We start from the raw sequence: 24759 nt of genomic DNA, 5'->3' as shown, positions 1-24759 counted from the left end.
CATTCAGCTGATCAACAGGGCGTTGTCCCTTCCACGGATCTTTTGTTTAACGAACAGACACGTCCTGGGAAAACCCGATATTTTTTGCGATCCAGCACTAAAGACTAATAAAAAACCCCGTTCTGTCCCTTGACAAGTGCATTATCCCGTTTTCCATGATCAGTTTGAACACTCATACTATTGTAATTATTTGGTACATATTCATTGAGCTTCGTTCCTTACACTTTTTGTTTCCACAGCTGAGAGACATTGTTTTCACATATATATATATTTGTGAAATGAAGGCCGTAGGGCCGCGCGCGTACTTCCTTCTGGTTAGTAGGTCTTGACGCTAGGTTAAAGACCGTCGGTTCCTGGGAACTCCTAGGAATTGACTATTGCTACACAGAACGAAGTGCGTCAAGAAACGTTGCGGACGGTCATAGGGAATGGCATTTTCGAAGCTGATGGACTTGGAAAGAGCTCAAGCACAAAGATTCAAGCTGCAGCAACTCAGTCGTACCAAATGTTTTGTGTTCCAAATATTCGTACTGTTTGTGACTGTTTCTGCGTTATTGGCGGGTGGAGTATATTACACGATGTCTTACTTCTTGCCTTCTACCATACCTACTCCTACCCCTGACCTTAAACTCACCTCCACTGTTTCTCCTCATTCTTTTCACATTTTACCTGAACACGAGCAGGCTAGACGTGCAGAATTCCGCAACAATTCCTTTATTCAGCTCCTTCATCAGCATCAGTTAGTGGTTAACACTACAAATTGTTGGGTGTGTGGATTGATGCCGCATACTACGGATAAGGGAATTCCATATCTGGTGTTACCGTATAGCTCCCAAGGGTCTGCTCGAGCATTTCAAACAATGTTTCGAAGCGCACTGAGTTTCCACCCCATTCGAGAACCACGTTCCCCCTACTCTGGTCCTACCTCGTACCAAAAATCTTTGTCTATAGCAATAGAGGATTTAGATAGTGATATCTATGATCCCTCGCTTATCCCTGAAGAAGAGGTACAAGCCTATAGGGTCCTAAGTAGAGGCGAATATAGTGTGTTCACTGGTGAAAAACAGCTTAAAAGCTCGCCTCCGATATGGGTCGTACCCCACATTGGCAATTTTTGTTTAATAGGTCGCGGCCGTAGATCGAAAGCCCGACTTGGAGAGAGTGCTTGCACTGAAAATTATATTTTGCCAATGGTCTCGTCCCCTGTGTTTTTGGCTGCCAAGGGTACATACTTTATTTGTCATGATCGTGCGTATGCATGGTTGCCCTCTGACTTCATGGGCTCATGTTTTATCGCAAACTTGTTGCCTCCGACGTTTACTGTAGATGCAGATTATCACAAAACTAGAGTTGTGAGAGGCGTAATTAGCGAAGAGGATACTGCCGGTCAAGAGGCAGGAGACTTTTTCAAGGGTTTCCTCCCATTTTGGGGACCTATGGTTAATAGTAGGAACCTGAGACAGTTGACTCGAGTGGTAGAATCGACAGCTAATATTACTGCCAGTGCCCTTGGTAATATCACCACAGAACTTCAGGCGGATAGACTTATGACGTTACAAAACCGTATGGTTTTAGACGTGATCTTAGCAGATCGAGGTGGGGTATGTAAGGTGATCCATTCGAGCTGCTGTATTTTCATTCCTGATAACGCTCCGACTGTCTATCAAGCCATCTCGAAGTTGCATAAGATCTCCGAATCCATACACGTGGATGTAGGGGATTGGACGCTACTTGGATGGTTTTGGGGCCTGATGTCGACTTGGGGTTGGAAGATTCTGATGATCATTGGAGTCGTTGTAGTGTTCCTGTTCACGTGTTGCCTTTGCGTACAGTGCGGTCCTGCCTTATGTGGCCTCTGTGCTACAACGTGTATGAGACAGCCACCTGTTACCAAAGGGTCTCGGTTGGACAGAGCTATGCTACAGCAACATCTCGAGGATCTGATGAATATCGAATATGATTCCGACTAGTGCTTGCCTACATGAGGGCAAAAGGAGCGTCTGAGGTTCCGTGACAATTGTAAGTGATGTTTTCGACTCGCACGAATATGGTCGAGTCTGGTATCTAAGAACCGCAAATGACGAGTTTAGTAAGTGTGCGCAGTTTCGCTGTGCTAACTTAAACCGTTCGTTTAATATGTGGGTTTTTCATCTGTACCCACGGGTTCCATCTTAGATACGGCATCCATTTTGTCTCTTGCCCTCAAGTAGCCAGCGAACGGACACTGTCCGCTTCGTTACCCTGGGACTCTCAAGATATTTGTGGAAGACACATGTTCTTTGTAAATATCTTTTACGATGAGGGGGGATGATACTGTAAGGCAGATGGCCCCGCTTGAGGCTCATCTTGCCGTGCCGGTTTATTGTCTCAGCCGTGCATCTCATTAGGCACGTCCCTTTGATGCCTGTATCTCGTGTTTCCCGATACCTCCCCTTTTACACCCTTTTCGATCTCCCCACTGTCTCCATCTTCCTCTGCACCTGTCTTTGTCCCTATTTCGATCTGTTTTACTGCCGATTGGAATTCACTAATGTTGGGAAGATGGGTTTTTACAGTTGGGAACCGCCAAATGTTTCCGCACTTATGTTCCGGACCTTATGTGTACCAAAGTGACCAAAGCGACCCCTCTGGGGGATAATTATGGGAACCAGGTTGTAAACTTTTGTGTACCATGTTGTCCTATGAGTAAATTCTGTATAAAAGGAGCGCTCCACAGAACCAATTTGAAGCAGTCTCCCCAAGTTGCACGGGTTGTACTTGTTGTGACTTCTGTGTTCCCTGCAGTAAATAAACCTTGAATCTTTGACGCCGAAGGAAGTGTCCCGTGTCTCTGTAGTTTGTGCGCCGAAACAGGTATCCCATGAAGGTTATAGGTGTTGTTCCCTGGCACCGCTGGTACTGTTAAAAAGTCCAGTCCTTCAAGGGGAGACAGCTGCCTCAGATGTGGCCTGGGGGGAGCGGGCTTCCTACATTTAGCCTGGGATTGCCCATTGGTCAAGAGCTTCTGGATGGGGGTAGTAGAGCGCATAGTCATCACCACAAGCCTTCGGATAGCCATGAATCCCCTTCATTGTTTGCTGGCGCTGGTTCCCAAGCCCAAAAGAAGGAACCTTTCCTACAAACTATTGCAATTAATGTTGGTACTTGCTAGGTGTAGGGTGGCGATTACCTGGATGGGACAGAGGGCCCCAGAGGTGCCCACCTGGCTTAAGGATGTGAGGGAATGGTCCCTGGCTGAGGAAACGCATATGCAGCTTACGCGGAGGGATGAAAAGCTGCAGAATAATTTACTCGCTTGGCGAACTATGTGTGTCTCAGGGCTGGCAGAAAGGGGGCGGTCATCCCAGAGTGACTATGATGGGGCAAGCGACGAATTGTTCTCGCCAGTGATGTCGGGGTCTGACGGGGAGGGAGGGGAGACTGCTAGGGCTTATTTATTACAAGGGATTGGGTGGTGCTCGGCTGCTTCCTCATGCTATTTGTTTTATTCTTTGCCATTCTGTTACTCCTCATGTGTCTTACCTGTTCCGGTGATACCTGTGTCCTCAAGTGCCGTAATGAGGTTATCGAACTGTCTACATGTATTGTAACGATGCCATTTTGAGAGTTTTTTTTTATACATGTTATATAACCAAAAAATAAAGTTTGAAAAAAATATATATGTAGCTGAATCACTACAAATACAAACAATATCACTCCAATCAAGTTAAACTTGATAAGAACGTTTTGCAGCAGAAGTCCAAGTGTGAAAGCATTTTTTAGTGTTTATATGTTTACACTGGTGATGGCCATTTCCTTTCATTGGGGTTTTACCAGTTATAGATTTAAACCTAAAACAGGATAGCCTTGGTATATGATGTGACTTCAGCTACCCCCGGCATTTTGGTGAATCAATCTCCATGTGTGGTGTTAATTTGCACCCAGGAACCATTTGGCACCATATATATTGATTGTTTTTAATCCCAAATAGATTTCACTCACAGTGTCACTCATAGGGCGCAGAATCTCACATATAAGCACACTTAAATAGTGATAATGTCACAGAAGACCAAACTGGAAACTTGACAGCTAAGAGAAAAGCCACCTCCCCATGACAGTGATGAGAGACCGAGAAGGCACATGAAAGGAGTGCTACAGAGGCACATGCGACGACAACTCAATAACTGTTTAGCAGTGTTAGACACGGGATCCCTGGTTGGCTGAGGTAGGTACCTTAGGCCAAATAGGGCCCCATGTTTCCATGTCAGGTAAAGGAAGGTCACCTTCTGAGATAGCCCCCGCTCACCCCCCCTTGGTAGATTGGCACAAGCAGCCAGGCTTATGTTCAAGGCAAATGTGTAAAGTATTTCCAACAACGCTCACAACAACCCAATGATGACACCACAAATAGACTCCACTCAAGTTTTATAAAAACTAGAATACATTTTATATAAAAAGATATACGATAAGACCACACAATATAAATCCAACATATGCGTATTTGTAATATTCCTCCTGGTTGGTTGTGAGGCCAGCCAACCCTGATAAGTTCTGGCGATATTAATGAGCACGTCTGAATATATCCAATGTAACCCTAGTACCATGTTATGCAGTTCGTAATGCTAGAATCAGGCACTTTGCAATGTAAAAATATTGTGATGCGTAACACAAAAATCAGGCACTTTGCAATATAAAAATTATGCGATGCGTAACCCAACAACCAGGCACTTTGCAATGTAAAAATAATGCAATGCGTAACGCAGCAATCAGGTACTTTGCAATGTAAACATAATGCAATGGGTAATACAATCACCAGGTACGTTGTTATGTAGATATAAGGCAATGCGTAATACACTAATCAGGTAGTTCATTATGCAGGAATAATGCAATGCGTAATACGCTTATCAGGTATTTCGTTATGCAGAAACAATGCAATGCGTCATATGACAGGTAGTTAGTTATGCAGAAATAATGCCATGCATCATACACTAATCAGGTATTCGTTATGCAGGAATAATGCGCTGCGTAATACACTAATCAGGTACTCTGTTATACAGAAATGATGCAATGTGTAATACGACAACCAGGTACTCGGTGCTGCAGAAATAAAATAATGCGTAATACACTCCAGCACCGATCACAGTGCCTTGGGCGGTCTCTCTGCCACTCCTTCTGACTCGCAGTCAGCCTCTGTCAACAGTTGCCCCCAACACGGGTATGGTGTAACAAAAAGTGCAGCTCCGCACTCCGGCCCCAGTACTGCCACCCCCTTGGCAATACGGGCCGCAATATGAGCCGAAGCAGAGGCTCGTGCTGCAGGAATGAGAGGGAGGCCCGAGAGCGTCTCCCTCTGAGCCCACACCCCACCCCACCCCAGGAGTCGACACACATTAGCTGTGGGTGCAAACTCACTCTCCTCTCCTCACCCAGCGACTTGGACCTCTGATGCAATCTTTGTGAATTGGCAACAGCAGGCTTGGGCCGGCGGCTCAGCTCCTACGGGGCTGCCGGTCCAGGCTGCTACAGCTACGAAGATTTCAGGCTGGCACAGGGCACACGCACATAGAGTCGCTGAGACTCCCTTGAGCTTCGGGTGCACGATCACCGGGCAATCCACAAGAAGGTCTCAGGCTGCACGAAGATCACGCACACAGCGTCGCTTAGACTCAATTTAACTCTGGGAGCACGATAACAAGGCAATCCTCACGAAGGTCTCACACTGCACAAAGCACACGCACCCAGCGTCAATGAGACTCACATGGATTCCGGGTGTGCACGATAACAAGGCGATCCTGGCAAAGGTCTCATGCTACACAAAGCATACGCACACAGCGTTGATGAGACTCACTTGGATTCCGGTGCACACGATACCTGGACAATCCTCTCAAAGGATTCAGGCTGCAAAAAGCACACAGCGTTGCTGATCCTTGCTTGGACTCCAGGTGCCCACGATCACAGGGCACTCGTTACGAGGGTCTCAGGCTGCAACAAGCACATGCACACAGCGCCGCTGAGACTCTCCTAGAACTTTTGTGTTCCTGAGTTTCTGCAACAAGGAGCCAGCTCACCTCAAGCCCCTGGGGATAAGTTACTTCAGGACACAGCACAGCAAAGTCCTTTCAAGCAGGGAGACACAGTACACAGCAAAGTCCCTTTAGCCGTTCCTTGGTTAAAACAGCAAACTTCAGGCCAGCCCCAGAACACACAGCAAGGGTCAGTCCTTTCCTTCAGTCTCTTCAGTTGTTTTTTCCTTGGCAAAGGTTCCTCTTGACCATGAAGTAGCTCCAGTCTTGTTCAATCTTGATCAAGCCATGCTCCACATTTCAGGGGCTTCAGCTCTCATAGTTATACCCCTCAATGGCTTTGAAGTCTTTGTGCTCAGGGGGGCACTGACCCCTGTTCATACCAGTTCTGGGTGCCTCCCTGCCAGTGACACCTTCTTCCTTTGATTAGTGGGGGTATGGATTCTCAATCACTCAGCAGGAGATGGGCCAATTGTTTTATAGCAGCAACCCAGGCCTCTTCACCTCTAGGGGCTCCTCTGCCCCCTACACTCCAGATGCAGGTCAGCCTGTTGCTGTCTCGCCTCCTCCCCTGGGTCAAGACATTCCCCAGATCCTATCGCTTTCAAATCTTGACAGTCAATCTACAACCAGTCAGAGACACGCAGAAATGTTAGAGCACAAATACCCAGCCACTTCTAAAAGAGTGGCTTCTAAACACAAAATGCAAAAACCACCTTCATGTAAGGATGTGTTATTACATGGTGAGTTTAGGCATTCTAAGCTTCGCCTCTCAATCTTAAGCCTTTGTGAAGATAGGCTGGAGAACATATTACACAGCCTCCCTATTCTGTCCTATGGCCAAAATGACCTTTCAGCAGTGAAAAACGAAATGGAGATTATTTCATTGACAGGACATGGTACACACCTGTACTCCCTTTCAAAAACACTGCACCCTGCCCAGGGGGAACCCTGGACCTACCATAGGGGTGTCTGATGTGCATAGAAAGGGAAGGGTAAGGTCTGGCAAGTGAGTGCACTTGTCAGATTAACATGGCAGTTTAATAAAATGCGCGCAGGCACTGCAATGGCAGGCCTGAGTTCCCTTTTTAAGGCTACTTATGTGGATGGCACAATTAGTGCTGCAGGCCCACTAGTAGCATTTGCATTACCAGCCCTGGCATAAATAGTGAACTTTACTGGGGACTTTACTTGTAAGGCAAACATACCAATCATGGACAACCAATTAACATTACCCTTTATACAGGGAGCACTTGCACTTTGACACTGTTTAGCAGTGGCAAAGTGTCAAAAGCATCTAAGTTGGCAACACCATGTCAGAAAAAAGGTCCAAGCGGAAAAGCAAAAAGTTTAGGGAACTTTAGCCATAAGGGCAAAGTCCTACAAGCAGGAATGTAAACACACTTTTTTATAAACTCATTAACACTGCTGTACTTCATTTTACTCATATTTTGAAGCAGATTCAATTTTCAGTGTTCTAGTAATGTAACAGTGAACATAAATTGTTTTCAAGGTAGTATGACAAAGAGAGACATCGCCAATGTAGATTTTAAAAAGAGCAAAAAAAGTTTTCTCTTTTGTGGATAGAAGGGCAGATTGAAGGATACAAGGGGACTGAAAATGGACAGGCCCTGCGACAGCACTAACCTCAGTTACTGCGGGTCCTCCACACAATGAAAAGGGTGTTTATAGACCCAGGTGTGCAAAGGCTTTTTGTGACCGCAATGTCTGTGGCTGCCCACGTAAGCCACAGTGCGACCATTTCAGCGGGCAGGGGTCTAGCGCACACATTCGCAAAATCACAGGCATTTAACCGGAAAATACATCTATGCAATGTATGAAAGCCTGCTCGAGTTTCTGACTCGATCAGAAACCTTTGCAAGTGTTTCTTCTGAATCACAAATAGGAGGGTGAGTGAGAGACACATCCCCCTATTATTTACACATTCTAAATGTTGGAAACCATTCATTTGCACATTGTAAATGTTGGAAACCATTAAAAGTTAAGGAATCTCGATTTGGGGGTGTTAACTGATTTGTAAACTTGAATCGAAACCTGTGGGGAAGTTTTTTCTTTTTGAAAACTTTGTGAACGCCACCTGCTGTCTTGCTGTCTTAAGTCATTTTTTTTATAGGACAGTCTGTTTTTCTTAATTGTTTTTTTCATAAACATGTTTTCAGGGAGGGAACTCAAATGCAGGGATGAGGGTCTGCTGTCCCTGTCTGGCCTCCTTCCCTGCTTTTTCAGCCATTTGCAGGGGATGGCAAAATGTTAATGTCATGAGTCAGGAGAATTTGCGAACTCATGCAAATATACATTTTGCATTTCCAATGGTTAGTACATCAGTTGCATCATAAAATGCAGCCCTGTTCGCAAACTAGTCAGTGTGCAATTTGTACCTTCTGGTTCATACAAGGGGCTTCAGCCACATGGTTGTTGATTCCTTAAAAGTATCCTTATTTTGGCACGTCCCTCTGTAATGTCAACAGAGTAGCGTAATGTAACAGTAGCGCATTTCATAATTCATCAACTTATGGGTGTATGATCTCTACTACATTACTGAGGGGCTGTTAATATATAGTGAGGATTTGGGTGGCAGCCGACCACAGGGGGGTCTGCCCCCTGTTTTTCTTTGGAGAAGTGGAGCAGTCCAGCGACTGCTCAGGGGTTAGGGCTCCTTTTGTAGCCCAAGCTATAGGCAACCTGCCATCTGTAGGTACCAGCCACCATTTTGTCTTTGTGATACAGGACCGTTTTTGTCAGGAGTTAAGGCTTGTAGTGATATTTGTTTAATATCATAGGTAGCATAGTATGTAGTGAGGCACACTTACTGTGATGGCATCCAATATTGTGGGATAAGACAAGGTGACCCAGGTCATGAGGTTGCTGGTGGAGGCTGGATGCCTGGACCTGCTGGCCGATGGGGCCCAGCAGCGCAGCGCAGCGCAGTGCAAGGCCCGCGTGGAAGGCCGTTGATGGGGTCGCAGCCACGTTTATGGCCTGTTCCTTACTGCGCTGGCTCCAGCATCCAAGAACAGACCAGGTAAGCAAAAGGGCTGCTCCTGCACTGGGAGAGCGGCACCGTTCAGGGAGGCATTGAGAAGAGAGTTTGGATTGCCTGGCATGGGCAGAAATTGTGGAACATTGTGAGGCCTTGCCAAGGCTGTGCAAGGCCTCGCTGTTGAGAGATGTGGGCAGGGCAAAGACACAGTGGACATGCATGCGGCTCCACGTCGAAAGTGGGGGAAGTAGGAGGCCCTGAACGGAACTGATACTGCTAAGACGCACTCATAGAGCCAGCAGGAGGGGAAGTGGCTTGGTAGGGGATTTCTTTGGCAGGAGTAGGAATGTTGTCTGGACAGTGGCCTGATACAGTGGATTTTCGTGAGGTTTACGCCCAGTTAATGATTGAGGAGACTGAGCATTTTGAGCATGAACAGGAGGAAGAGACAGGCCTAGGACAGGTGTAGTAATTAAAAGTCCTTGAGCCAGGTATATAAAACACGCTGGATTTAATGATGCTTAGTTCCAAGTTAAGTTTCAAGTAGATAAGTTAAAGATAACAAACCCCCACCAGGAGCAGCCTCCCTGTCGCTCAGCCTGCCTGCCATCAACTGCCACTCCACACACAAGCCATGCACTAAAGATTCCATGATGTCATCAGGCATTCCAAGACCCACACCAGCTGAGCAGCAGGGAAGACACACAAGCTAACTATAACATATCCCCCTTCCTTAGGTAAACAAGAATTCACAAGTGAAGGAAGGAAATGTAAACATCCATCAAAATATACAATCAAAATATACAATGCATTGTGAAAAGAAAGCATTTACATTGCATTCTAAAGACATTGAAATTAACGCCCCAATATATACATTGCATTCTCAAACTAAACATTAACATTGCCCCATCCCCCTCCCTCAGGGAAAAAAAATAAATTAAAACAAGCATTAATAGCACTGAATGCATGAAAATCTGGTAAACTTACATAAATAAAAATAAACTGCACTGGGGCACTTACCACCCCACAAACTCACCACCATAGCGCACTTACCACCCTAAAACAAACTGCACGGGGCACTCACCACCCCAAAAACTCACCACCATAGGGCACTCACCACCCTAAAACAAACTGCACGGGCACTCACCACCCCAAAAACTCACTACCGTAGGGCACTCACCACCCTAAAACAAACTGGACGCGGCACTCACCACTCCATAAACCCACCACCATAGGTCACTAACCACCCTAAAACAAACTGCACGGTTCACTCACCACCCCAAAACGCACTACCGTAGGGCACTCACCACCCTAAAACAAACTGCACGGGGCACTCGCCACCCCACAAACTCGCTATTCACCACCCCAAAAACTCACCACCCTAAAAACAAACTGCATGGTGCACTCACCACCCCAAAAATTTACTACCATAGGGCACTCACTACCTTAAATTAAACTGAGCTGGGGCACTAACCACCCCACAAACTCACCCCATCAGGGCACTCGCCACCCTAAAATAAATTATACTGGGGCACCTACCACACCACAAGCACACCACCTTTCCCAAAACAAAAATGAGGCACCAATAGGGACACATGACCTTCCAAATAACAAAACTCACCATCCTGCAACCACCCCCACAAAGCAGTATAAATAATAAAAACAAATCAACAAAAAGGAAGTCTCTCACTGCGGTGAGCGATCTCTCACCGGAGGATCCATGTGGCTGTTGGCATCCAAACTGATGACTTGTGAAGGAAGATCACAGAATTTACTTTGAAATGCTAAATAATCCTCTGTCTCGTACACCAACTAAGAAACACAATGGTGCAATTTAAACTGGAAAAGTCATTTGCACCAGCGCCGTAGAACCTGAACAATGTTGACAAAACAGTTGCTGTAACCACGCTGGGCCTTCATATCCCACGACGACACTCGGAATGCCATGACAGGAACAGCAGCATGACAACATGAAGGCGACATTGAACAAATGTTAACGAACGTGGTTGGCAGCTTGGATAAACGGAATACATCTCAAGCCAAATGCAAGATGGCGGTGCGCCTTCATGACACAAGGCCGGGTGGCTCTTGACATGTATTTATTTATTTATTTTATGCATTTTTATATAGCGCAGACTTTACCCAAAGGTGTCAGAGCGCTTTACAATAGGAACAGAACATGGGGAGAACATTACAAAAGCAAACGTTAAGTTACATGAGGCACAAATGACAATTGTGAGCAAACAAAATACAAGAGGTAGCAAACGGTGCATTACAGGAGGAAAAAGTGACATGTGTGCAGGTTACAAAAGCGTACAAAGTACAAGTAGAGGTATAATGGCAGACACTCAGGCACAAGAACAAACGTTACTTAGGCAGTGGTGGCACTTGTGCAAGTATCAAAAGCAAACAAAATATAAGAGGTAGCAAACAGTGTGTTACAAACGAAAAGTGACGTGTGCAAGTTACAAACGAGTACCAAACACAGATAGAAGGATAAAACTGCAATAGCTGGTAGAACACACTGAGAAGGCCCTTCCATAGTCATGGAGAAAAGGATTCTCTATAATGGAGGGTCTTCCTTCAGATAATAGAGAGGGTGTGATCTACATTTGGAAGTGTCTTTGAAGGAGGAGAACTTTGAGGTCAGTTTTGAAGGCCTGGGAAGAGGTGGTGGTCCGGAGCAGAGGCGGAAGTGAGTTCCAGATTCTCACCGCGTTGCCTGAAAAGGATTGGGCCATCGATCTTTCTTTCTTGAAAGTAGAAGTACATTTTCCACATTACGTGATGGTCTGGAGCCTCCAGAGAGTTTCAGTTTCTTCACCAGGTAGCAAGGAGAGGAGGAATGCAAGGCTTTGTGGGTGATATAGGCAGTCTTGTAGATAGATCTTGCCTCGATGGGAAGCCAGCGGAGGGTGGATAGCATGGGTGTGATGTGGTCACTTCTTTTGGCCCCTTAAATGAAGAGAGCTGCTGAATGGAGAATAGATTTAAGGGGGGACAGGTGGGATTTGGGGAGGCCAGTGAGAAGAGAATTGCAGTAGTCCAGTTTGGAGAGGACCAGCGATTGAACCAGATTTTCAAGGTCTTGCTCCGGGAAGAAGCAACAAATTCCCCAAAGAAGGCGCAGTTGGTATCGAGCAGACTTTGCAATGGAGTTGATGTGGGAGATTAGATTTAGTTTTTTGTCGAGTATGACACCCAGGGATTTTGCGCTGTCAACAATGATAGGTTTATTGTTAAGTAGATTCAACTGATCCATCCATGATTGCACCGGAGGAGGAGACAGTGAGGAGGAGAGGAGGAGGAATTCAGTTTTGGAGGGATTCAGAATCAGTTGATGTGTTGACATCCAGTTTTGAATGGAGTCCAGAGTAGAGCTTAGGACGGAGAGATCGTGAGTGGAGGCAACTTTGAGGTAGATTTGAGTGTCATCTGCGTAGAGATGATAGTGGACCCCGGATTTACTTACGAGATCTCCCAGTGGTTCTAAATAGAGATTGAACAGTGTGGGTGCAAGTATAGAGCCTTGAGTAACACCTTGCCCTGCCGCCGAAGGAGGTGAAAGAATGTTCGCTATTTTGATCATTTGGGATCTATCAGAGAGGAAGGAAGCAAACCATTTAAGCACAGTGCCCTCCATGCCCATTCTCTGTTGAAGGCTGCAGAAAGGTCAAGGAAAATTAGAAGACAAGACCCTCCCGAATCGAGTATCCGCAGCGCGTCATCAATCACTTGTAGCAGGGCTGTTTCAGTGCTGCAGTTTTGGATGAAGCCGGACTGAAAATTGTCAAGAAGATCATTGTCCTTGATATGACGAGATAGTTGTTTCGCTACACATCTTTCTGTGATCTTTGCAAGAAAGTGTAGGATAGTGATGGGGGAAGTTGTTGAGGTCATTCGCATCTGCAGTGGGTTTTATAAGCAGAGGGGTGACCTGCCCAGTTTTGAAGGGGACAGGAAGGGAACCTTAACAGAGGGAGAGGTTGACTAGAGTGGTCCAATAGGGAAGAGAATGGGTATAGAAGTCAATGGCAATGGCACTAGGGATGGGATGAAGAGAATGGTTGGAGGGCTTTGTTTCGCGGATGCAATTGAGGAGGGCATCTTCAGAGATGGGGTCAAAGGTGTGCCAAATGACTAGTGCTTTGCGCTCCTCTGGAGGGATAGAATGAGCGACCTGCTCCACCAGTGATTTCACTTTTTCGTCGAAGAATACAGCGAAATCCGCTGCTTTCTTTGTAGAATCCTCCAGCTTGGAGGTTGGGGGAGAGCAGTTAGTATTCTTAATGAGATCAAATAGTTTTTTGGGTCTATTTTTGGCTGAATCAATCAGGGTTCTGAAATGCGAAGCTTTCCCAAGGAAGATGTGCTTGTGGTACTTGGATCTTGCTGAACGAAGCGTGGTCAAATTATCGGTGGAGGGCGCTTTCCTCCATTGTTTCTCCAGGAGTCTTAGGTGTTTCCTTTCTTCATAGAGGGATTTGTTGAACCAAGGTGCTGAGTGAATTGGCCTTTTCTTTTTGCTTTGGAGAGGAGCAACGGTATTGATTTCCACTGCCAGGACTGTGAGGCATTGGAAGGTGAGTTTGCCAACATCTAGGTTCGGGTCTATTCTTGGAAGTGACAGCAAGGCTGAATCACAGAGGGAAACGGTGTCAATATTTTTAGTGTCACTTTTAGTGTCACGGAACCAGGAGGTAGCTTTCTTAGGTTGGCCAAGAGTTATAGAGTGTGCAAGGTGAAGAGAGAATGGGATGAGGAGGTGGTCAGACCAGTCTACATGAATAGGGGTAGCGATAGAAAGAATGCCTGCTTTAGAAATAACAAGGTCCAGGATTGAGCCCTTGGAGTGTGTTGATTCTGTGCAGTGTTGGATAAGATCGTTTGCAGAGATGAAGGTGGCCAGCAAATTCGCGGACGAGTCTTGCGGTAAGCCCCAGTGGATATTGAAGTCACCCACGAACGTTTGATTGTCACTTTGCGAGTATTGGTTGCTGATGAAGTCAGTAAGTTCCTCCATAAACGCAGGGCCGCTGCCAGGCGGGCGGTAAACGACATGGAATCTGAGGGGTGAGCGGTGGTGTAGTTGAAGCTCAAGGGATAGGCATTCAAAAGTGCGGAAGGAGCTGATAGGAGAAGTTGAAGCGAGTTTCTAAAGATGACTGCAACACCTCCCCCAACTTTTTCAGTTCTGTCATTTCTAAAAATCGAATACCCTGTGGGTAATAGGAGATCAATCATAGAGTGAGAGGTATCGTTAAACCAGGTCTCTGTGAGGAAGAGCATGCCAATATTGTGAAAGGTGATGGTATCGGAGAGTTCAAGTTTGTGTTTTCTTGCAGATCTGCAGTTGTGGCGCAGACAGCGCAGCTCTGTCAAGACTGTTTTGGTGACAGGGGCACTTGGGCTATGAAGAGTGATAGGGATATTGTACTTAGATGGGGGTGCACGGGCGGGCTTAGGTGGATGCTTGGCTCTGACAGAGGAGATGGTCGGACTAGTGTAGATAGGTGGGGTACTCAGAGATGCAGGTTGAGGACGGGTGGCTTTCAAGGGCTTGTGTGGATTAACGATGGTTGCAGACGACTGGTTGTGCTTGGCTACACTGGCGTGGAGGGGTGAGGTGCATCTCGTGGGAAGGTGAGCATTTTCCAAAGGAGTCGAGGAGTAAGGAAAAGTGGAGATCTTGGAGCTTTAAAGTGAAATGGTAGCTACAAGCTGGGAGATGGAGGTGATAAGAGAGCCTAGCTTACTTTCCAGAGAGAATAGGGCAGAGCAAGGAAGGTTGTGTGGGGGTGGAATTGGTGGTGAAGACAGGACAGGAGGAGGACAGGTGGAGAGTTGGGGTCTAGGGTTCATAGGTGGGGATAGGTGGAGATTGAGAGCGGGAGTTGGTGTATCCAATGTGCAGGTCGGGTTTCCTTTGTTGGCGTTGCAAGAAGGAAAGGAATTAAGGACAAATTTAGGGGGAGATGGGTGCGGCTCAAGGCGGTGTGGTAGAAGGAGAGGGGAGGACTGTGTGGAATCATAGGGAAGTAGGAGGCTAGGGCAGAAATGAGGGGAGGTGGTTGGAGAGGTCCTGGCAGCTCAGAGAGGTGGCTGTGAGGGAACGGGCATTTGGCCAAGTGAGGGGGGTTGGGGGAAAGGGAGGTTGAATAAAGGTAATGGTTCAGCTGGGCCCGAGGGAAGGGAAATGGAAAGGGTTACCAAGGGGGAAGAGGGGATAGCATAGCAATGCTGGAGGAGTGGGGGGAAGGAGAGAGATGCAATGGGTTTGTGGAGAAATCGGGGTAAATAGCGACGGGAGGAGGGGGTAGAGAATAGGGGGAGAGGGAGGAATAAGGGGAGCATAACGAAAGTTAATTGGGGGAGAAGTTTGGAAGGTTCATGAGAGGGACAGCAGCAAACACACTTCCATGGACCTTGGAACAGCTAGAGCACTCCTCCACGTAATAATGGCAAGTAAGTTTTGTATGCAATGCCCAGCACGCGCACTGTTTTTAAAAAAAATAGTAATGAGACCGTTTAACTGTCCACAACAACGGCATGAAAGTGACCAAAACTCCGCATTTCAGTTTAAAATTAAGTGATCACACTCACCACTCATCACACGGCTAGTTGACTCTGCTGCTTTTGACAAGTGTATCGGCTCACCAACCTTGCCGTTTTTCAAGTCAGCCAACTCCTCAGTCATGTGACACCTCCAACACTGCTGCTATCTTTGTTCCGATCCTTGCACCTTGATTGCCTCAGGCTTCACTGCAGCTGTGGATTCACAAGGACACGACCAACACCGTGTGAGCAGACAGATGACTCCCGCGCCGCTCGTCCAGAGTTTTCTCTTTGCCAGAATCCGTTGGCACGGCTGTCATACCATAAATCTGCTTCCTTCACGTCAGATTTGACACGCAGGGTTGGCTACTCATAAAAAAAAAACAATCTGCGGTGCCTCTCTTGCACACAATACATCACTCCCTCTCATAAGGCACAGAGACAAAAATGTAGTAGCCGCTCAACACAGCCCAATCAAACAGAAAATCTGGAAAACACAGGCCACAATTGTCCCACGTCTGCAGCAAGAACACAAGCACCCTGGGGTTGCAGGCTGTCCAGATGGCAATGGACACTGGAAGGGCTAACCAGGGCACTTCCTTTTCCTTAATGCTTCCTTAGTTTCAACAATATTCAGTAGGTTCTTTCTTTCTAGTAATTTCTTTTTTTCCCTTAAAACAGAGACTCTTTCTTGTACGCTGTAGGTTCGTTTAAATCGTCGCCAAAAATGTAGTAATTAAAAGTCCTTGACCCAGGTACAGAAAACACGCTGGATTTATTGAAGCTTAGTTCCAAGTTAAGTTTCAAGTAGATAAGTAAAAGATAACAAAGCCCCACCAGGAGCTGCCTCCTTACCGCTCAGCCTGCCTGCCATCAACTGCCACTCCACACACAAGCCAGGCACCAAAGACTCCATGATGTCATCAGGCATTCCAATACCCACACCAGCTGAGCAGCAGGGAAGACACACAAGCCAACTATAACAGCAGGTTTAGGCCTTGAAGGACATTGACTGGGACTGTGCTGCATGGCTGGGGATGGTTCCTGCAGGGGTCAAGACAGTTTGGGTCAGGGAGGTGAGGCAGGGGCACATATGGGACGCAGGGGAGCCAGCAGTTATGGAGGTGCAGCCTTTTGACCAGCCTTGCCCAGCGGCAGTGGCAGCTAGTCTAGAATGAAGTGAGGTGGCAGAGGAGGGGCAGACGGAGGATGGACAGGAGGCCTGTAGGCTAAGATCAGAGAGCTCATGTAGCGCCTTGGTGGTGAAGCCCCCAAGCAGGGTTTATGGTAGGACGGATAGAGCATGAGAGGCCAGGGTGCCATCTAGGGTGAGCCCATACACACAGGTGGGTCAAACAGAGACTGCTAGGTTATCTGGGGAGTTGGGCAGGAAGACAGGAGAGGAGTTTCAGAGTGGGGTGTTTTTTAAGAGCACACAGGCCTTGCTTCTGTTTTTCAGTTTAGCTCGTCAGCTGGGAAAGCCTGACTGGGGAGAACCCCGTGTGGCTCAAGGACCCCGAGGAGAAGAGACAGTGTGGACCATGTGGCTAGCTGGAATAGGGAAAGGGGACATCAAGATCACTGCCTAAAGAAGATCTGGTGTGGCGTCTGTGCAATGAGCGAAATGCTTTGGAGCATCCTCCGGCAGGAAGGAGCATGAGACTATGCATCCTGCATCTTTAGAGAGGCGGGGAGGACAAGATATGCCCCCTCTTGGTAGGTTGGCATATGAGCATATTCTGCGTACAAGCTGGCATCTTATGAGGTGGGTGGATGAGGTTACGCAGAGATGGCGCACACTGAACAATCCATGCAATGAGGAAAGCCTAGCGGAGGGGGAGCTGAGAGATGCTGATGAAGGGCAGGTAGAGATTGTGCATTGGTGGTAGGAAGGTGCATTGGGGGGTCTTCTAATCTATTGGCACCTCATGTTTTCCAGGACCCAAGTACACAGCAGCACACAGGAGGACGTCCAGGACCTGTCAGACAGAAAAGGTGATGATTCGGCAGGCTCCTGAGTGAACACTGTGGTTAGCGACAGGTAAGATACCTAGGTGTAGACCTCACACACTTCACATAGTGTCCACGGGGTCAAGGCTAAGGAGCTTCCAGAAAGCGGGTAGGCCCACATAAGGATGGTGTCTATTGAGGTTGAGGCTAGGGAGCCTCAAGAAACTGGGGAGGTCTGCCTAATGATGGTGTTTATTGGGGTTGAGGCTAGCCTCAAAACTGTGGGAAGGCCTGCTTAAGGAAATGTCTATGTGTACGGGACACTGGTGTTGGCAAAGAGGACCAAACAGCGTGCACAGATGACATGCTGGAGCAAGGGAATAGTAAACAAGAGATCAAAGGACAAGGGAACAGGAAAATACATCAGGCGAGTACATCTACCAAGGGCTCGGACACAGGGATAGCTGCAGGGTCTGGGGGAGAGCAGAAAAGTGACTCAACTACGGGCTGAAGCAATAAACTGGAGAGCAAAGGAGTGAGGCTCAAGAAGTTCCTTGATATGGGAACTTCCAAGCCCTTGGGGGTCTACCTCAAGCAGTCCACTAAAGAGAGGTACTAGAAAGGGGAGTATGTTGAAATACGGAAGCTCCTCCATAGGAACTGAGGTCCAAGGAAGGCTCTAAGGAGGAAGAATTAGAGTTGTCAAAACAGTCAAAAGTGCAAGTGACAATAGAGAACTGGACAGCAGCATTTTTTCCAATATAAGTGTTATACTGTGAAAAGTACTGGAAGAGGTTGTAGCACTCTTTACGTGCATAGATGTTATCAGGAAGGCACCATTAAAATATCTGGCTATACCGTGGCCCAATATGAAGAGGAATTCCGGACTTGTATGGCAGTAAACCTGGATGTACAATTGGGGAACTGGACACTGACTTACGGCAGCACACCATGGGCTTGGCAAAATTTGGAAAAAAAAACATTTTTACTGGCAGTGGTATGCTGATTATTTATAAGCCCTTTCAGGGGCACCCGACCCAAGGAAGGGCGGGGGTTCGAGCAAAGGACAGGTTAGCCATGTCGGGGCCTGTTGATCCTATAATGAAGGATTCTGCACCAGAGAACTTTGTAAGTTCCGACATGAATGCTAAAAGTGTGCAAGCAGACACCCACTGGCACCTCCTTTGGGGTGGGTGGGGCAAGTTATACACCAGGTTATGGACAGCATCAGGGGGGCTCGGAGGACAACAGGGGGTCCCACCAAGACAATAACATTTTCAGGCCATGTGCTAAAGATCAAGTAGGATTGGACAGGGATCTGGACGGAAGGGCTTGTATGCCCATTAACTTGCAGCAACTTGCATTTTGGCTCTCACATTGAGAGGACTGATGTTGTCACCAGGTTACTGCTATGAGGTTTTTGAGATGGTTTCAGACAGGGTTATGATGGCCTGAGGGTGTGCCGCTGAGCAGCTAACCTTGAAGTCAGAAAATGATCATGCCCAAGTGGTGAGTGAGAAGCTAAGCAAGGAGAATCAGGAAGGTAGGATGGCAGGTCCCTTTGAGGTCTGGCCTATGGAACACCTTATTGTGTCCCCCATTGGCCTGGCACCCATTTCCATCTTAACAAGTTTCAGTGATATATTTATCTGTAGATGTGGCCTTGGCGTTAGTGGAAAAGGTGGAACAGGGGTCACTGATGGCTAAGAGCTACATCAAGTCTGCCTTCCATTTGTTGCTTTTCAACTTTCAACTGCTGGGCTTCCATTTCTAAGGACAATAGTATGTGGATAAAGCGCTCCTTATGGGTTGCTCCATTTTGTGTGCTTTATTTGAGTGCTTTAGCACATTTGTCCAGTGGCTGTTCATTGGGTACATATGGCATGACCATTTGACACATTATTTGGATGATTTCTTCTTTGTAGGTACTCCCGGCTCTGGAGACTGTCACTTGCTAGACAGCTTCCAGGAGCTCATGGGTAGGTTTGGTGTTCCATTGGCTCCAGAGAAGATGGTGGGGCCCAGTACGGTCTTGTCTTTTCTGGTTATGGAGATCGACTCAACTGCCATAGCGGACCAGTTGCCAGAGGAGAAAAAACTTACCATTCAGAACTTGCTGAACACAATGCTGGGTGAACAAAAGGTGACTGTAAATGAGGTGCAGGTCTTATTAGGTCACCTGAACTTTTCCTGCAGGGTAGTGAGAGCAGGGAGAACTTTTTGTAAATTACTAGGTTTGTCTCTATCAGGACCGCCCTAACCTCATCATCATATCAGGTTGTAGGCAGGGGTTGAGGAGGATCTGAGAATGTAGAGGACTTTCTTACAATCCTTCAACAGTATTCCACTAGCAGCTTTGACTGACATGGAGTGGGGCGCCCAAATCTTTTCAGACGGAGCAGGAGGTTGCAGGTTTGGCCTTCATTGGCAAGGTCATTGGTGTATAGAAGATTGACCTGAGACATGGTAAGGGAGTAGGTGTAGTATTGCCTTCTTAGAATTTGTCCCTGGGTGGTGGGGGTGGGGCTTTGGGGGAACAGCTGGCACAACGGAGGGTTCTTTTCAGAGTTGAGAACATGTGGGTTGTGCATGTAGTTAACAGGTTGTCCGCAGGGAGCCACAGTTGCGGCAGCTGCTGAAGGTTTTTGTATTGTAGGGCTTGAGACTTGACATTATTTTTGGAGCCCAACTCATGCGTCGTGTGGAAAATGACATTGCCGATGCTTTGTTACATTCACAGTGGTAGAGTTTCCAGGGGCTGGCCATGGAGGCGGACCAGGTGAAGAGATTCGGTCCCTTGGAGAGAGAGGAAGCTCCAATTGAGTCTTAAGCTATTTCCACAATGAAGGCATATTATCAGGCTTGGTCTGAATGTTTGGGGGGAACATGTGGTGGTTGCAGGAATAGGAGAGGGTGGTGGAAGTTGTGCAATTTATACTTTCACTCATAGAGAAAGGTCAGTCAAAAGTAACAATTTTGGGCACGTTCTTATAGGGCTACGCCCCCTCAGCTGGAAAATGGGGGGAAATGATTTTGGAGAGGTGCAAGGTGGCCAGATTCAGAGGCCTTTGACCCTGGATATCTTGTATGAAGTACTTAAGAGTACCCAGAGTTTGCTCGTACAAGAGTGAGAGTTTTATTTTCAACGCTGATATCATGGATGTTTTTGGGGGCATTTTGGGTGTCGGGGCTACTGGGGGGCAGGGGGACTAGGGGTTTGCCGTGGGAAGAGGTGCATTGAAGTGAAGAAGGCTTGCATGTTTGGTTGTACAAGTTTTAGACTGACCAAAGGAAAAAGGGAAAAAGCATTCTCCCATGACCGGTATTTGCCCGCTACATTGGTACTTCTGACCTGCGGCCAGGGACAGCCATTGAGGGGAAGTTGTTTAAGCACAAGGATGGTAAGCCTGTTACTTTTTTCCAACTATTGCCCATTTTGTGCAAGGCGCCAGTATTGATTGGCTTGGACCTGAGAGGATTTGCGACTCATTCCTTCAGGATCGAGGTAGCTACATAAGCAGCCAGGCGGGGTTGGGGTCAGTGGAGCATAGGGTGACCATGATGGGTGTAAATTGAGGATGGTGAGGGTAAAAGTTCAGTACAATGGGTCTAAATTCAGGACAAAAATTCTGGACGGAAGGTCAAAATTCAGGACAAAAATTCAAGACAAAGGCTAAGTTTTGCAGGCACTACAAAGGAGGTTGCACAATCGTATATACGTAAGTAAATAGACAATAAACATAAGTACAAGTCAAAATAATTTTATATTAGGTTCAAAAGTAATACAGCACACCAAGCAAAAATTGACCACTAATGTAAGTAACAGGATTTTACCCCCTTATTATGATTGCTATAACCTGGACTCCCAGACGGTAGCAATAATAATTTTAGTGCTGATTTTTTAAATTGTACTTTGTCTCAGAACTAACGACTTCAGAAGTTCTTTGTTTCTAAGAGAAAATTGGTAGAAGGCTGCTCACATATTTTTCATGTCCACCTGGATCTGCAATTCTTCCTTAACAAGCTCAACATCACACCCATTTTAAATGTCAGTCCAGGTGAACTTCAACTGAGAATTAATACTCTCTGTAGGAGTATTGCTGCCTGGCAAGGTAAGTATAAATTACATGATTTTTTTTATGTTGGGAATATCGCAAGGCAATTTTGACAAAACATTCAGCCATTTCTGCGCACATGGCAAGTTGATGCCTGCCACAGCTCGCAAAGCAGGAGCAATTATGCTGTATTTATTAAATAGTTACTGCAGTTCCAGATGACAGGACAAGTTAACCACATTAGCAGCTTTGCAGAGATGCTGAAAAGGGAGAGTTTCTCTAAAGCAGCATGGGTCTAATGCTGAAAAATAATGGCTCTCTGAAAAATCATGCAATTTTTCTAAATACTTTAAGGAGCACTCCAAACATTCCAAAAAATCACAGTGCATGCTTGTGCTAAACTCTGAATCACGGGACATTAAATAATTGTGCACTTGGAAACCAAAGAACTGATTTTCCACTCTGTCCTTTAAGTTGTTCCGCAATATCCTGAAGATACCTGGTACCTTTGGGGCGCTCAGCTCATCCTTCTCAAGCTGCAGGATAGACACGTTGAAAATTACCAAAATGTTTTGAACAAAGAAAACAAAAGCTTGGCCTTATGACATTGTAGCCTTCCCACTTTCAAGTCCTAGAAAATCCCATATTAAGCTGGGTGTTTTTTGTTGCCCAAAGGAAAGGAAATAAGATTTTAGCGCTCCCGGCCCTTCAACAGTCGTTCGATGGCTGGGAACAAAGTGAGCCACTGTGTTGGGACATGCCAAAACAACGGCTGTCACTCTAGGTCCACAAAAGAAAACAAATTCTCTCAACTCCGCTGTTCGCTTAGCTGAAGAAGAGGAATGACTGTAGACTTTTAGAATAAAGGATTCTACATCCATAGACAGTCCATTAATGGCTTGTTTTGTACAGTTGTGTATAATGTAAGCAGGACAGTTTGTAGGCAGAATGTCTTCATTTGATCCCTTCAAAAGCTGAAATACAGAATGATATCGTCCATAGTTGAAACTTGCATTGTCTACACACTAGGCAGCAACATTCTTCAATTTCAACCTATGCTCTTTTAATTTTGTTGTGATCTGCTGTACAATTGCTGAAGCAGTCTCAGCTGTATCCTCATAGAAATCCAGCAGAATGTAGGTCACTCCGGAAGTTAAATTAAAGTGATGCAACAAAAGGGGATATAGCTTAATGTCTCCTTTGTTTGAGGCATCGCTCCAAACTGAGAAATATCCATCTTTTAAGTCTTAATATGCTTGCTGCAACAATAGAGGTACAAGCGCATTCGTAGTGATACTTGATGCCTTTGTGCGGCCACAGGATGCTTTCATCGCAATGGATGAGTCAGGATAAATTACTTTGGATAGGTTGAAGTCACAATCCAGGGAGCGGTAGGAGATGTGATGCTTCACAGCATGGTACACCTGAGTCACTTCTGCAGCTGTGACCTAAAATTAAAAAAAGAAATTACAAAGGTATTAGCAGCATGCAAAGAAAGTCTCCGTTGGTGAAGAAAATAGTGGCCACAATGGGATTTAGAGCTTCAAATTTAAAGAAAAGTGTCAGCTGCTAACCCAAAATCAATTATAATGTGTTCTTGATATAAACAGAGTGAGAAAAGCATGTTAAATTCAACCTGGCTTAGTAAACACTGCTGCACATTTAAAGAGAGTAATAGAAAATTGCAAGATGGCTTGCATAATCAATGTGGGAGTCTTAGAAAGAGTCTGGCAAAACAAGAAGAGTGTACATGAATTACATGCAACCTATGTCATATTATGATGAAGCAAGCTATGACTTACTTAAGCTACTTCTGGCTGGAAGCTTGGTTGCAGGTAGGAATATATTATTGCCATCTTCACCCTGCCTGAAGCACGTTTCTTATGTTGTGCTCCTGCTTCATGTATTTTGATCCCATTCTCCTCCATAGAGAATGGAAAAACCTTTATTACACAGGATGCACTTGGTATTGTACACATCTTCCGACGACTCCATATGTTGTGGTGTGTAAGTTCCCATACTGGTCTGTACTTCACAAAGCGCTTTTTTCTTGGTTGGCTCTGGCAAGGAGTGTGCATGCTGGGTAGATGTTGCATCCGAATATGCCTCACAATCCAACGTGAACATTGCCTCTGCAGCACCTTTGCCTGACTCATAATCAGACATTGTGTTTTTTTTCTGAAAGTACTCAGTAAAATCCCAACAAACTTGAGATATAGATGCATACTGTATTCGATGAAGAAAATTAAACTAATCAGGTGCTTACCTTCAGCTTTGAGCAACTGTGCAGGTCTTTTTCTGGTATTTCATGTGATCATAGTCTATTTATATGGTTTTGCACTGGGTTGTCCAATCTGATATTTTGTTAACAGTTCATGGTCCTGAGCAGGCATGTTTGGATACTTGTTTGAGATCGAATCAGTACTTTGCACATGTATAAGGTATGTTAAATAGAGGGCGCTCATGATATACAAAGATATACACAGTAAACACTTTCTGAATGGGTCCTTGCTTTCATTTTTTAGTACCCCCAATCAAAATTGAATTTTCATTTTGATTGTGTTAGCAATATGTAAGGAATGATTGAAGGATACTTCGGATTGTCCAATATATCATACTGTGTCAGTAGGGTTTGCTAGCTACACTGTATGTAGAAGTTGGACCTGCGCTGTCCATATGGTCCTTGTTTGGAAATGGAGTTACCTTGTACCAAAATCATTGTCTCTGAATTGTAGATGGAACAGGAGGCACTACACCATACGATGTAAAGACTTGTTGTTTATGAAGATGTTGGACTTGGGAGAAGATTACATACAACTTTGGAACTTGATATTTATGGAACATACAAGTTAGTGAAATCGATATAATAACTATACATACAGGCTTTTTAGTAAGAAACACAGTATAGCGGGAGAGTGTGGGACATAATAAGTACAATATGAAGATCTAATGAGGTACAGGTATAAACAAATGAAATGGCACTTGATCTTTCAAGCACTAAACATGGTTAATAGACAACTTTTTAATGTGCAGAGTGTTTTTATAGGTTGCATATAGGCAGGGAGTCTTGTGGTGTTTTTGTATTATAAATAGTGTAAATTATCAAGTATATATTGGTTGTTGTTGGAATAGAAAAATTCATGTTCACGCATTGTTCTATGTAGTTAGCATTCGCAGCACCATTTTCTATCTAGGC

General features: G+C 45.8%; 1 pseudogene; it reads right to left on the bottom strand.

Moving 5' to 3' along the window:
• Positions 1–22588: 22588 nt before the first annotated feature.
• LOC144783263 (uncharacterized) lies at positions 22589–23729 on the bottom strand (annotated as a pseudogene).
• Positions 23730–24759: the final 1030 nt, after the last annotated feature.

The sequence above is a fragment of the Lissotriton helveticus genome, chromosome 9 (genome assembly GCF_964261635.1).
Source record: "Lissotriton helveticus chromosome 9, aLisHel1.1, whole genome shotgun sequence".
In the NCBI taxonomy this organism is placed as follows: domain Eukaryota; kingdom Metazoa; phylum Chordata; class Amphibia; order Caudata; family Salamandridae; genus Lissotriton; species Lissotriton helveticus.
This window is presented reverse-complemented; position numbering and strand designations above follow the sequence as displayed.